This window comes from Fukomys damarensis, unplaced genomic scaffold, assembly GCF_012274545.1.
Source record: "Fukomys damarensis isolate Sample0158 unplaced genomic scaffold, DMR_v1.0_HiC HiC_scaffold_17, whole genome shotgun sequence".
Lineage (NCBI taxonomy): Eukaryota > Metazoa > Chordata > Mammalia > Rodentia > Bathyergidae > Fukomys > Fukomys damarensis.
Genome location: NW_022900929.1, coordinates 10,058,201 through 10,065,176, shown reverse-complemented (window position 1 = coordinate 10,065,176; position 6,976 = coordinate 10,058,201).

The window sequence follows — 6,976 nt, the reverse complement described above, 5'->3', positions numbered from 1 at the left end:
TCTCTCTCTCTCTCTCTCTCTCTCTCTCTCTCTCTCTCTCTCTCTCTCATTAAGCAACTTTCCTCTGAAACCATTAGTCAAAATGAATCTTTTCTCCTTTATGTTGTACATGTCAGGTACTTTTTTCTGAGCAATAGAAAATCTGATGCACACAAATACGCAAGTTCCTAAAGAGATAGAATTTAGAGTTGACAGTTGGCTTTATTTGGGAAAATCGAGTAGGGAAAGGGAGATTGATTATTTGGAAAACTTTGCCATTGACATAATAGAAAACTTTAGGAGAATTTAGTTGAATTAGGCAGAGAATAAACTAGAAACTCATTTTTTAAAAACATTTGGTGATTAAAATTAGTGTGATTCTTCTGGGTATGTTCATCTAAGAAACAGCTAGATTATGAACCTGGAGAGTTTCTGAGAGAAATGGTGCTGCTTATGAGTACAGATGATTTCACACAAGGGGAATGTACAGATTGAGAAGGGAAGGACATGGCAGAATCCAGGGGAACTACCATCATTTGAGGAGTCAATTGGGGCTGGCATGTTTTATCTCTAGTTTTCAAGGCTGATTTTTTTTTTCTGCTTAGGTCTTATTTTCAGGGAAACAGTTGTAATTTTACTCTTCAAGGATATAGTGATGTAAAGCAGTAGAAAAGCAAGTAGAAAGGGGAGAAGCATAAGCATGATAGAAAGAAATGAGGCAGGGGTAGCAGCTTTGAGAGTAGCTTGGATTGAATGATACCTGAAACCGTAGGTCTCGGAATACTCAAAATCACTTCGGATGCTGAGAGAACTGCAGGTGGTCATATGAAAGGAGGAACACACTATATTCCCACATTTCTTGTGCATTCCTTTTGTTATTTATCAACTAACATACTTTTAGGAGTTTGCCTATAAAAACCTTTTTACAAATTTGGTAAATAACTAAGTCATTAGTGCACATTACAGTTTAGTTTCCATTAAATAATATTATATAAGTAAAGCTTAAAGTCTGGGGTTACTGGTTTCAAAGAAAATGCACCAATTGTGAAGGGAACTATGCAGGTGGATGGGTGTGGGGCGGTAGGTACTATCTAAATACTATCAGGTTCCATGTGTTCTGCAACAGATTGAGACATCTGGTTCTGAGCCAAGGAGATTCTGAATGTAATTCACTCTGTACAGCGAATTGAATATAAATACCTATAGAATTCACTGAAAATGTGCCTCAGATACAGCAAATTATCTATCAGATATTGAAAAGACAAAGTAAACTAAAATTTATGAGCATAGAGCTAATGTTAGAACTCCACAGAACTTTGCCAACCCAAATCATTGGTGAACTTGGTCATATCCACCCTGTTCTCTCCTTACTTGAGGGATTTGGTTGCATTTTGGTGAAGCTGTTTTTCTCACTGTGGTCTCTCATGTAACTCAGGACCACAACTCCTCTGAGAATCCTCTCCTGCTCACTGAGTGAGTCAATACAACCAGGAAGGAGGCAACCTTCTGCCACAGTGACTCACCACACATGAGACTGGTCCGGTGACCGAGGGAGGGAGCCACCATGTCTCCTTACATGTGAACCCAGTGTCAGCCAAGGCTAGTCAAACCACCAATTCCACATGTCAAATTAGGCCTTCGTCTTGCAAAGCTACTGAGAAGTCATTTAGAGGTCATTGGTCTATTCTTCCCAGCTCTGTTTGCAGAGTTTTCACACAATGTTTATGTTGGCGGGAAGAACCTCCTAAAGATTCTCGTGGTAACATGTGAGGAAGGGCTGAAATAATGGCAGAATATCCAGGAAAGCAATGTTTATTCATTACTATGAATTATTTCAAAGAAAGTTATCCACAGTGCTTTTTTTCCTCTTAGTCTTTTTGTAAACTTTTGTAACTTGATATTCTTGCTGTATTAAAAGAAAAGTTCAAGCAAAACCATTGTTAGTAATTCTTGACTCTTAGCAGCACCATGTTAATGTAAAAATTTCTCCATAAAATTCTGCCATCCGTTTGTTTGTTTAAAGATAAAAACACTACAGACAACATTACAATGCTGAGCATTTGTTCTTGATGAGCTCACTCACTGTAAGAATTGATAGAAATGGAACAGAATAGAGAATGTAGAAACTCCAGGAACATGCAGCTGTTTGATCTTTGACAAAGGTACCAAAAACACACGTGGGAGGAAAGATAGCTTCTTTAATAAATGGTGCTGGTAAAACTGGCTATCCACATGCAGAAGATTGAATCTATATCCGTATGACTCAACCTGCGCTAAACTAAAATCAAATGGATCAAAGATCTAAATGTTAGAACAGAAACATTCTTCTGGAAGATAAAGTAGGTAAAACTTTTGAAGACATAGGTATAGGCAAGAACTTTTTGAACAGAACCCCAGTGGTATAAGAAGTAGGACCAAGAATCAACAAATGGGAATGTATCAAATTATAAAGCTTCAGCACAGAGAAGGAAAGAACCAACAGAATGATAAAAACAACCTACAGAAGGAGAAAAATTTTGCCATATTACTCAGAGAGGAATAATATTTAGAATGTATAAAGAACTTAAAAGAACTAACCCCCTCAAAATGAAAAACCAAATAAAAAAATGGACAAGCAAAATGAATAGACACTTCTCAGAAGAAGTACAAATGGCCAGTAAATACACAAAAAATTTTCAACACCACTGGCCATTAAAGAAATTCAGATTAAAACGACACCGGGATGCCATCTGACTCCAGAAAGAATGGCTATCATCAGGAAATCAAAGGATGACAAATGTTGGTGAGGATATGAGGAAAAAAGAACGCTTCTATACTGTTGGTAAGAATGTAAACTAGTACTATTGCTATGGAAATAATAATGGAGATTCTTCTGAAAAATAAAACTAGAATGCTGTTTTTAGTTCCAGCTATTTTCCTTCTAGGAATCTCTCCAAAAGACTTGAAAGACATCATATTGCAGTGATACATGCATATCCATTTTCATAGCAACACAATTCTTAATAGCAAAATATTGGAAGTGGCTTGTATGTCCATTAACAGATGAATGGATAAAAAATGTGGTATTTATACACCATGGGATACAACTCTGCCATCAAGAAAGACAGCCTTCAGTCATTTGTCAGGCAATAGATGCACCTTAAGAACATCATGTTATGTGAAATAAATCAAACATGCAAGCTTAAATACCACATGATTTATCTTGTACAAGAAACCCACAACATAAATAAGATAGACAATGGGAAGCAGAGAGGTAGATCATTTTCAAATGGGAAGGAAATCAAGATGGAGGAACAGATAGAATTATTGAGGTATGTTTCTGGTTAAAATTTTAGAGAAAATGGATTGGATCTATCTCCCTCCTTTGCTGTCTTCCTCTTTCCCTTTCTCCCTATTTCTTTCCCCATCTTCTTTCTCTCCCTCCATCTCTCCTTCCTTCCTTTCCTTTCTATCTTTTTATTTTTTCCTTTCTTTCTTATTTCCTCTCACTCTTCTTTCTCCTTTATTATTGCAGAAAAAAGGAAAACCTACAAAACACAGTTTTCATGTCTGACCTAATTATTCAGGTTGGATTTCAGCAATTTTAAAGAAAATTTGTCTTTCCCAAGAGCTTCCTTAATATCTGATTAGAACAAAGTGCATGGTTGTTAGGCACACCTATTACCTATATGAAATAAGCTTATAAACTATATTAACTTAAAATTTTGACTTAATGGTATAGTACTTATATAAATGATGTATGAACATGAGCTCCTTGAAAATAATACAAATAATATAGTTGTATAGTGAATGAAGAGTAAAAATCTTTTTCTAAAAACCTCTACTTTCTATTGTCTTCTCAAAAATGACTGCTGCCAACCATTTAGTATTCAGCCTTTCCAACATTTTTTTTTCCTGTTGTAATTTATGCATTAGCCCTGGAAGCCAATACATAGGCAGGTAGATCACATTGGAAAACATCTTCGTTTTTGTTTCCCATTGCCTCCCTTGTGCTCAGTAGGACATTCCTTTCTTGGTCAATGGATTAACTGGGTGTGTCTACTAATTCTTCTACTCATTCCTGGTTAGACCCCTAAATTATAAATTATAGTTCTATGCTAGCTATAAGAAGGACTAGTCTTAGACATTGATCAACATTTCCATCTCCTCTCAAAGGGAAACTAACTTCCTTCCCCTGGTAGGACCCATTGTAAATGGGCAATTTGCTGTCAGATAAAAAGATGTGTTTTGTTTCTTCCTTTCTTTCTAACTTGACCTCTTCCTAGACTTTCTGGTGGTGATTTTTGACCCCTTGGACATGGAATTTAAGGAGTAGGGAAGAGAGATAATGGAATGCAAACCTGGTAGGAACCATGTTAACTTTAATGACATTTTGTAAGTTACCCCTGTAGTATCTGGACCAGGGCATTTTGCTTTGCTATCATATGCTTTTAAAAAAACCCTAATGTATAAAATTTATCATTTCAATTATTTTTAGGAGTATAGCTAAGTAATGTTAATTATATTCATATGGTGGTGGAACTGATTTCTAGAACTTTTTCATCTTGCACTCTGAAACTCCATCCTTTGAACAACAACTCCTCATCTCTCTTTTCCCCAACTCCTGGGAACTCTACTTTCTGTTTCTGATGTCAAATGGTATCTTCCTGTTTGTGATTGTTTATTTCATTTAGTATAGTGTACTCAAGTTTTGCTTTTGTTTTTTTTTCCCTTTAAGTTTATTGGTACATTTAAAGCAAACAATGCAGTTACATTTATCATTGATTGTACCCCTTTTTATCCATACTGTGGCACAAAACAGAATTTCTTTTTTTTTAATAGCTGAAGAACATTTGATGTTACGTTTACACTACATTCTCTTATACCACATGAGCAGACAGATATCTCTTGAAGATCCTGCATTTCCTTCTTTTGTATATGTACCCAGAAATGTGCTTTCTGGGTCATATGATAATTCTGTTTTTTATTGTTAAAAATAAATTTCTATACTCTTTTTCATGTGTTTACACCAACAATCTACAAAGGCTCTAATTTTCTACAGCTTAATAATGATTATTTTCTGATTCATTTGGTAATATCTTCTTAGATTTTTAATTTTCACTTCTCTGATTACTAATGCAATAAAGAATATTTTCATGTACTTGTTGGCCATTTGTATATCTTTGGACAAATTCTGTTCAAGGCTCTTGCCTGTTTTAATCAGGTTGAATACTTATTTTTGGTTACTTGTTGAATTGTATTTCTTTATATATTTTCACATTAGAGCCTTTTGTATATAATTTGAAAACATTTTTCTTACTTTATAGGTTGCTTATTCACTTTGATGATTGTTTTCTTTGATGAGCAAAAGTTTTTAAGTTTGATATAGTCCCATTTGCTTATTTTTATTGTTGCTTCCTGTGGTTTTGATGCATCAAAAAAATCATTAGAATATCTAGTATTGTAAAGATTTGCACCTATGATTTAAGGCTTTAGGTCTTAATTTTAGGTCTTTCATCTATGCTGAGTTTTTTTTATGTACTGGGTACAGTAATAGGGCAACTTTGCCTCTTGCATGTGGATGCCCAATTTCTTCAACATTATTTGGTAAAAAGTCTATCTTTCCCCAGTCTAAGGTTTGTTGCCCCTGTCCAATGTTTTTTTTTAAAAAATCATATGCACACAGATTTGTGTCTGGACTCTCTATTATGTTCTATTACCTCCAAATGTCTTTCTGGAAATATCAGCTTCAATTGTTGCAGGCTTGCAATTTTTTGAAATCAAGGAGTGTAAGATCTACAAATTTGTTCTTTTTCAAGATATTTTTGGCTATTATTTATAAACCTTAGGATGGTTTTCCTATTTCTGCAAAATATTCCAGTCTGTAGATTTCTTTAAGTAATTCAGACATTTTAACAATATTAAGTCTTCCAATCCATGCAGATAGAATGTGGTTTCATTTGTTTGTGTCTTTTAATATATTTTAGCAAAATTTTATAGGTTCCAGTTTACAACACTTTCTTTTTTTCTTTTTTTTCATTGAGAGTATTGGTACTTTTAAAGTATACAGTATAGTTACATTTAAGATTGGGATCTTGTACTTTTACATGACAGGTCTTGGTTCTCATTTTTTCCCCATGCTTCTGCCCTCCCATCACCGAATTCATCTTCTCCTATTTATAAAGACTTTGATTCCATTTTTTCCTTTTCTCACATTTTTTCTTGTCCCTTATTTCGTTTCCTCTACCATTTCCACTTCCCCTACACCTTTAGCCCTTTTCTTGCTATTTCACATTGTCAGTTATACAATTTGGATCTTAGTTTTTTATGCCAGATAAACTATTCGGTATTTACACATATGTGTCTTATTTATTTCTCTTAAGAGTATGGCTTCAGTATACATCCATTTTCCTATGAATGACTCTAGTTTCTTATTCTTTATGGCTGAGTAGTACTCCATTTAATACATAAACCACATCTTCTTTATCCAGTTTTCACGTGATGGGCAATTGGGCTCTTTCCAAGTTTCAGCTATTACAAAACGTGCCACTATAAACATGGGTGCTTAATATCACTGTGGTATGATTCTTTTAATACTTTTGGAAAGATAGCCAGTAGAAGGATAGCTCTAGTCCTAGTTCTTTGCGGTATCTTCATATTGATATGCACAGTGGTTGCACCAGTCTGCACTCCCACCAACAAGGGAGAAGGGTTCCCTTCCACAGCCCAGCCAACATTTATTATTGGTTGATTTATTGATAGCAGCCATTCTTTCTGGGGTGAGGTGGAATCTCAGTGTTGTTTTCATCTTCATCTCTTGAATGACCAGAGATGTTGAATATTTTTTCATATATTTATTTGATGCTTTTACTTCTTTGTCTGAGAAATGTCTGTTCATTTAAGATGCCCATTATTGAATCGGGTCTTTATATTTGGGGGGCCTGATTTTTTTGTTCTTTATATATTCTAGATAATAGTCCTATGTCAGAGGAACAGCTGGTAAAATTTTTTTTCCCAC